Raw genomic sequence first — 8,538 nt, 5'->3', positions numbered from 1 at the left:
AACTAGCAATATTTATCGCTAAAGAAGCCTAGCAAATTTTTTTTATCGCCGGATTTTATCGCAGAGATAACGTGCTATTAGCAACGTTTATCTCCAATGCGATAACATAACCAGCGATATATTCACGCATCATCGCCAATAGGGTCTTAGCCAGAATATCCACCTCCCATTGGATAAAATGACTAAGAACTGGTCTGAGCAGGCGTTAGTTTTTATCGATATCCGCGCTTAGCGCAACTTTTTTCTCGCTACGCCTGCCTTGCTAATAGGCGATAGCGACGTTAGCGACTTCTTCCAGTCGCTAACTGGTTGGGTACGCCCACTTTGCATGTCATTAGCGATAAATATCGCTGACATGCAAAGCGGGCCCCAAACCGCTCGCTATCACATAAAAGCTGTCGCTCACTGATGTAAGCAACAGCTTGCTAATAGGGCGATGAAATTATCAACGCTTTGTGGACGAAAACGGCCGCAAAAGCGGCGATAATTTAATTTCACCTGCCTTGATAATATGCCCCTATGTTTTGTGTGCTGTCTGAAACTTCCTTCACTTCTTCTGATGCCACAACACGCAGAGTCTCCACACTCGAAAAGTATGCTGCGAATCATAATGGATAGCTAGCCAATCCATGTGTCAGAAGCTAAAACATAGCGGTTATAATCACATATATTTCCATGTTCCAACTGCTTTTGTGGTCCTACAATTGCAGGAATTCAGTTTAGCTGACAGATTTTCTGCAGCTGCAAGGTCCATCCAGTATATATATATATATATATTGAAAGAAAAAGTTGCTCCCGGGATGGGCCGCACACCAGCAAGGTTAGTGAAGGTCAGGGAAACTAAAGATGTGCCCTCTGTGTTTCGAGCTCGCGCTCTTCTTCATGGGAATGCAGCAGAACAAACACCAGCACTCGGAGTTCCAGATACCTCCCCTTTTATTTATTTAATAAATTGCCATCAATCTCAGGTGAGTGTTAAGCAAAGCATCTTGGGACTGGAAGTCCATTCGAACACATAGTCATTACCACAGTGGGCTGCTGGTGTCTTCGCAGTGATGGCAACAATACAGGAGCACATTAACAAAGTTCGCCCAGTGCCAAGCAACCGCCTTCCATGTCCGTGTTAGGCTGCAAAGATCACGCATCAAGGAACTGCCTTTTGAGCGGCGGTGCAGCCCGTGACCGAACAGGCCGCAGAAATATTGAAAGAAAAAGTTGCTCCCGGGATGGGCCGCACACCATCAAGGTTAGTGAAGGTTAGTGAAACTAAAGATGTGCCCTCTGCGTCTCCCGACGTGTTTCGAGCTCAGGATATCAATACATGCGACCCTCGAATTTCAGGGGTATACATCTTCCCCTTTGACACAGTTGTAGAACATAGAGGCACAGTGGTGTGTTCTCAAATTGAATATCATGGAATTTAATCCTGTATTTATGTCATGTTATGCACAATTGTAAAAATGCTTTTACAGATTTTAATTACTATACCATTACCAGTCAGCATAGATCTATATTTATATTTTTGTATTATATATTTATATATTTATACATCATTGATGGTTTTTAGAGTATGCTTTTAAACAAATTCTTGTATTCGCTGGAATGATTTTAGCATGACCCGAATATTAATGAACTTTGCTCGGAGCAAATGGTATTTGCAAATCAGGCATTTTAGCACTGTACAATGCACTTTACATGTCGAATCACACTGTGTTTTTAGAAATATTAATGTATTAATACAATGATCAACTTTACATGTAACCTAGGTCGTATTGATTTGCAAGACTAGCTTGGTTAAATGTGCATAGTATTTCTCCCATGTCTATCACCATCATGTGACTGGGGGGGAGATACGTCATTCTCACAAAAAAACACACAGCATACCTATAAAAATGTTAGCAGACAGCGTTTCTGTGAGTGAACAAGGATACTTGTTACCCGAAACGCGTCTGACGGTGGTGCCTATTGAAATATATATATATATATATATATATTGACCACCAAAAGAAATTATTGTCCGCACTCGCTCAATAGGATAGTTTGGGTTTATTAAACAAGAGACTCACATACAGCCCCCTTCACCTATGCGTTTCGACCGCAGGTCTTGTTCACAGTGTTGCCACTAGCCATTCTCTCTTTTTAACTTATATACCTTACCGCCCATTAGCATGTAATGATGCATTCTGGGTGAGGTCGTTTTTAATAACTGTTGGAAACTGAAACGTTTGTTAAACAGTAAATTCATTAACATTTTACAATTCTATAGATCACTATAAGTCTTATTGGAGACTAACACCCGGATTAAACAGTGTCCCTTGAAGTCAATATAAGTAAATTTCCACAATAGGAACATCCTATCTAACCTTAGTAAAGGTTTGAAACGACAAACAATAAACAGACAGACCATCTTATAGTTGTGACGTGTATGCTGTTGATTACAATGTTTGTTAAGTATAGGCTAAGTGCCTTAGTGACTCCGTTATTAAACCGACTGGTTTGTACTTGTCTTTATTTCGGGGCTAAGTGCCCGTAAAGTCTCTAAGTGTGATCTGTGCAATATTTTGGCATCCATGGTTTTTGAGAAATCAATCATAGTTCATATCAATTCCCTTGCATAATTAGTTCACAGGTGGACGTACATTTCTTCGTCCATGTTCAATCCTCTCGGCGTCTTAGTTTGAAATCTTATAATTAGGCGTGACTCCAGTCGTCTTAGTTGCAATTTTCTATTTCTGCCTCTTTCATTCGGAAGCCAGTTGCTATTCCGCTATAGCGTACATCCTTCCATGTCTTCCCTGTATGTTGTGACATATGTTTTGCTATGGCATAGGACATGTCCCCATTTTGAATGGCTCTGATGTGTTCAAGAATCCTTTTGTGTAAAGGACAGGTGGTCATACCAATATAGTTTTTACCACATGTGCATGTTAAAATATATACCATAAGCGTGGTTTTGCAGGTGATGGTTTCTTCTATATTGAAAATCTTTCCTTGTGGGTCAGTCAAAGATTTAAGGGATTGCCATATAAAACATTTATTTATTTATTTATTCAATTTATATAGCGCGTTATCACCAATAGGTCTCTAAGCGCTTGTACTTGGAAAGACCGAAACATTACAGAAACAGGCAACCAGATTATATTGCGCCCCACGCATCTCGGAAGAGTACCGTTTTTAACATCCGCCTGAAAGGAAGTAGGTTAGGTTCCTTCCGAAGGTAGAGTGGTAGTTTGTTCCAAGCTGCCGGCAGGGTGGTCGAAAAGGCACGTCCACTAAGGGTAGACATGCGGTAGCGAGGGCTAACCAGAAGAGTGTCCTCAGACGAGCGCAAAGTCCTCCTAGGGATATACTGCACCAGTCTAGCTTTGATGTAGCTAGGCGCATTACCATAGACTGCCTTGTGCGCGATGCATAGGCCTTTGAATAATATCCTCTGCCTAATGGGGAGCCAGTGTAGTTGGCACAGGTGAGGAGAGGCATGCGTGCTCCTGGGTTTTCCAAAGATCAGTCTGGCTGCATCATTCATGACTATTTGCAGTCTTGAGAGTTGTTGCTGGGGAAGCTGGGCGTTCCCGTAGTCCAGACGTCCTAAGATCATTGCGGACACCACAGTCCTTAAAGTAGAAAAGGACAGCAGTTGGGAGATTTTACGCAGTTGCCTGAGGAGGCCAACGCATGTGCCCACCACAGAAACACTTTATTCTTCATAGATAGGTTACCATCAATGTGGATGCCCAAGCTTTTCACCACCTCTGCTGGTACTGGAGTCCTACCGAGCTCCTTGGGCCAGAAGCGATCGTTCCACGGGTTGCCCGAGATGGTAATGGGCAACACTTCGGTCTTCTCTGGATTGATCTTCAAGGAGTTGGTGGACATCCAGTTACTCGTGAACTTTAACGTGTTATGCAGCCTGGCTTGGGCTCCAGATGAGTCCTCAATTTGAATGATGATCTGTGTGTCGTCAGCATAGTTGTAAATCTGACAATCCATCTGATTGAGGGCTGAAATCAATGGCTGCAGGTATATATTAAAAAGGAGTGGTGAAAGAGCAGAACCCTGCGGAACTCCACAGGTTATGGCTGCTGCTGTAGGTACCAGGTCTGACAACTGAACCCTCTGCGATCTTCCCTGCAGGAATGAAGTTAGCCAGCCTAGAGCGGCCCCCCCCCGATGCCCAGATCTCTCAGACGCTTCAACAGTAAATTATGACACACCGCGTCAAATGTGGCGGAGAGATCTAAGAGCACCAGGGCCCCGGGGATCTTCTTGTCAGTTCATCCAAAATGGATATCATCACCAGCTCCGTGCTATGATGTTTTCGAAAGCCAGCCTGATTTCGCTCTAACAGATCGTTGGTCTCCAGATGTTACGAAAGATACGTCAGAACATCCTGCTCAACCACTTTAGCTAGGAAGGGTAATTGGGAGATGGGCCTATAGTTCTTTAAGTTTTTAACATCGGCCCCAGGCTTCTTAAGAAGAGGGATTAGCTGGGCCTATTTGAAGGAAGTTGGAACCTGTCCCGTCTCCATAGACCTATTTAAGAGGGTAAGGACGTCCTCCTCAATCCCCGGCATAGCGAGCTTAAAAACACTGGGAGGGCAAGGGTCCACTTGGGAGCCATATTTCACTGTCTCCATCAAACTAGCTAACATCTCCTTAGTAATCAAGGGTAATGTGTTTAGGGAGTAGTGTGCCTCAGGGGTGTCTGGCATAATTTGTAGTGGACAGTCAAGAATTGGGGTACGAGATATTTCGCCCGAAGATGTTCAATTTTACTTGTAAAGAAATCCTGAAAGTTCTGACAGTCTTCCTGAGAGAACTCCGGCTTCTGCTCTTTATTGTTCTTCAGTTCCGTAAGTACCTTGAAGATTTCTTTCTGCGGGTCTCGAGCTGTCGCAATTCTGGTCTCAAAAAACTCTGCCTTACGAGCCAGAATAGCCTTTTTAACAAGTGCAAGCGCCTGCACGTATAGGCTCTGGGCATTAGTATTATAATCCCTCCTCCAGGCTCTCTCCACTTTCCGGAGAGCCTGTTTATTCGTTCTCAGGGTATCGTCAAACCAGGGTGCCCCCATCCCTTTGTCAACCCATTTCACCTTTTTTGCCGGAGCAACGACGTCAATGGCTTTCTTCAATTTGTCAAATAGCTTTTGACTACCAACCTCGATGTTCTCATTAACTATGTTTAAAGCAGTGGAATTTAATAAATGACCAGCCAACTCTTCCTCATTTACATTATTCCATCTCCTTACCATTTTCCAGGCCGCTCTCGGTCTATCTCCGCCCTTACAGGCCTTCCTCTGGCACCTAATTAAATAGTGGTCGGACCAAACACACGGCGTAGTAATGACATGTCCTGGGGCAGAATCTGTTGTCCGTACCAGATCTAAGGTATGGCCTTTGTCGTGGGTAGGACCGATAACCAATTGTGTCATGCCTAAGGCCGTTAAAGCCTCTTCTAGATGGATTGCTTGCCCTTCCTTGGGGGAGATCTCCCAATGGAAGTTAAAATCTCCCATTACCATCAGATTCTCATAGCGGGATCTAAGGTCATGGACAACCTCAACAAAGAGATCCAAGAATGCAGGTTTAGCCCAGGGAGGACGGTACAGCAATAAGATGACCAAGCAGGTAGTACCCATCTCAAATTTCACTCCTAGAACCTCTGCTCCACCTAGACTTTCAGCGCATACTCTTTCTGTCCTCCACCAACTATTATAAAGAAACGCGACCCCCCCTCCTCTCTTTGTGCAGGTGCGATTAAGCCAGATAGCATTGAAATTCGGAGGGAGAGAGACCACCACATCTGGGGTAGAAGATTCCTCAAGCCACGTTTCCTTGACCCCAAGGATATAAACCCCGCCGTCCTGCAGCAGCGAAAAAATTTCTAAATTATGCCTCTGTAAAGAACGAGTAATTAAAAGACAATACTTCAAGATCCTATCAGCATTCCTATTTCCCCTCCCCTACCTTGGCCGCGAGGACTTGAGTAGTCCTTCCTGGCGTAACAAAGTTATACATTCCTGGGTAGGATTTAGATCAGCCTGATTAAGCTTCAATAAAGCGGTTCTACAATACCTGATGGAATGGACAGGGGTTGTGGCAGGGGTATGTAAGCCAATCATTTTTCTTTTTCAACTGGAAGTGGCTTCTCACTAATTTGTCATGTAGTGAGGGTGGTTTCCTGAATGTCACGAGAGGGTGCTCGCCTAGTTGACCGCCAATGTCGGGATCCTTTTTGATGACATTCCAATATTTATTGAGTATTCTTCTCACATTTTGACTTTCTTTGCTGTAAGTTATAATCATCCTGATTGGTTCAGGTTGTGCTTGTTTCTCGTTTACTTCTTTTTTATTGATCAAGGTTTCTGTTCTGCTCAGTTCTCTTGCCTTGAGTTCACCTTTTTTTACGTCATTGTATTTGTATCCTCTTTTGAGGAATCTGTTGGTAGTTTCTTTGTACTTCCGGTTCATCTCTTTTGTGTTGGAGCAGTTTCTTTTCATGCGGATAAACTCCCCATAAGGGATGCTTTTCTTCAAGTTTGTGGGACGGAAGCTGTCTCCATGTAGAACACTGTTCGTAGCTGTACTCTTGCGGTGGACTGTAGTTTCTAGTTGTCCATTTTCCACATATACCTTGGTATCTAAAAAGACTATTTCCTTACGGCTGATTGCTGATGTAAATCTCAGCCCCATTTCATTGTTATTGAGTTAATTTAGATACTGGGTAAATTCCATATCTGTTCCGTTCCAGATAAGGAACAAGTCATCGATGAAGCGGAGCCAAAGTATGACTTTTGAGGTATAGTGGTCATTCTCCTCCCTCCAAGCTATTGTTCTTTCCCACCAACCCATTGCTAGGTTGGTGTAGCTCGGTGAAAATGCAACTCCCATGGCGGTTCCGCATCGTCGAGCATAGTATGTTTTGTTGAAAAGAAAGATGTTATTGTTCAGACATAGCTCTGTCATTTCCTTGATCATCCGCTAGTGTTGTAATTCTTCCAAAAGTTTTTGTTTCAAGTCCGTAGCTGTTAGGCCCATGTTGTGTGTATGGAAGTGTACAGAGACACTACATCGATGGTGGCAAGTTGGTATCCATCAACCCATGCGATGTTCCTCAAATTACGTAAGAAGTCTCCTGTGTCCTTTATGTATGACGTTAGTGTAGGGACTATAGGTGCCAGAAAGTAGTCCACATAGATCGAGAGATTCTCATATATGGAGCCACAGCTAGCTATGATGGGTCTACCAGGGGGTTTCCTTAATGTTTTATGCACTTTCGGCAGAAAGTACATGGTTGGCATGACAGGATCTTCAGTAGTAAGGAATTGTACTTCCTGGTCTGTTAATAATCCTTGATTTTGCCATTTGGTGAGCTTGGTGTTCAGTTCAACAATCAATTCATTGATCGGATTCTTTTTGAGTTTTTCATAATTTTTTGTCTCACTTAGTTGGCACATAGCTTCCTGCATATAGTCTGTCTTCTCCATAATGACTATGTTTCCGCCTTTATCGGCAGGTTTGATTTCTAGTAAGTCATTTTCAATCAGAGCCTTTAACGCTTTGCGTTCCGAGATTGACATATTCTCTTTTTTTCCTTTTTATACATTTTTTTTCATCTTTTCGAGATCAGCATTGACTAGATCAAAGAATACGTCAATTTTGTTACCTGGGTGTAACATTGGACAAAATCTGGATTGCTTCTTGAATTTTGTTTTTTGGTGTTGTTCAATATTCTGTCCCATGTTTTGTAATACTTGACTGTCAGTCATTGTGGAATCCTCCACCTCATTGGCAAGTTCGAATGCAGTGCGCATCGCTGGAATCTCAGCGATTGTGATCCGCGCCTCATTTTCATTAATGGTATCAATATTTTGATCATTGTTTGCAGTTTGTGTTTCTCTTTTTTTAAAGAATTTTGCCAATCTAAGTTTACGTGTATATTTATATAAATCAATTTTCGTTTTAACTGGATCAAAGTGCGTTTCCGGGCAGAAAGTAAGGCCTTTATTAAGAAGATTCTCCTCTGCCCTAGTTAATACATGTTTAGATAAGTTGATGATTAAGTATGGGTCCGGTTCTCCTTCTGCCATTATTTGTTGGCTACTCTGTTTCTTAGATGATATCCCTTTGTTTTTTCCGGAGCCTCTTCTGGTTTTCCTTCGTTTTTTTCTAGCTTTGTTGACCTCTTCCCTTCGCCTTTGTTCCCTGTTGTCCCTGGCCTCTTCCTCTCCCTCTTCCTCGTCCTCTTCCCCTCGATTGTTATTGGTCTAGATATACCAACTTTACCTCTTCTAAAAAAGGTGTCCTTGTTCCCGGGGTTTCTTGATCTTCATTTTCACTCCAACCCGTGTCAGATTCGCTCAGGGTTGTATTCTGGGTTTCTGTCTGTGGTTGCATTTTCTTTTTTGGAAAACCTTTATTTATAATTCAAAGTACACCGCTATTCAGCCATACATCCCGGAGGCTAGGCAGCATTATAAAGCAACTTGGAAGTGTGCACAAAACAATAAAAGGAGCAATCAGGTTTAATTTTA

Source organism: Lissotriton vulgaris, unplaced genomic scaffold, assembly GCF_964263255.1.
Source record: "Lissotriton vulgaris unplaced genomic scaffold, aLisVul1.2 SCAFFOLD_11113, whole genome shotgun sequence".
Classification (NCBI taxonomy): domain Eukaryota; kingdom Metazoa; phylum Chordata; class Amphibia; order Caudata; family Salamandridae; genus Lissotriton; species Lissotriton vulgaris.
The sequence above is the reverse complement of the archived record's forward strand: the minus strand, read 5'-3'. Positions refer to the sequence as shown.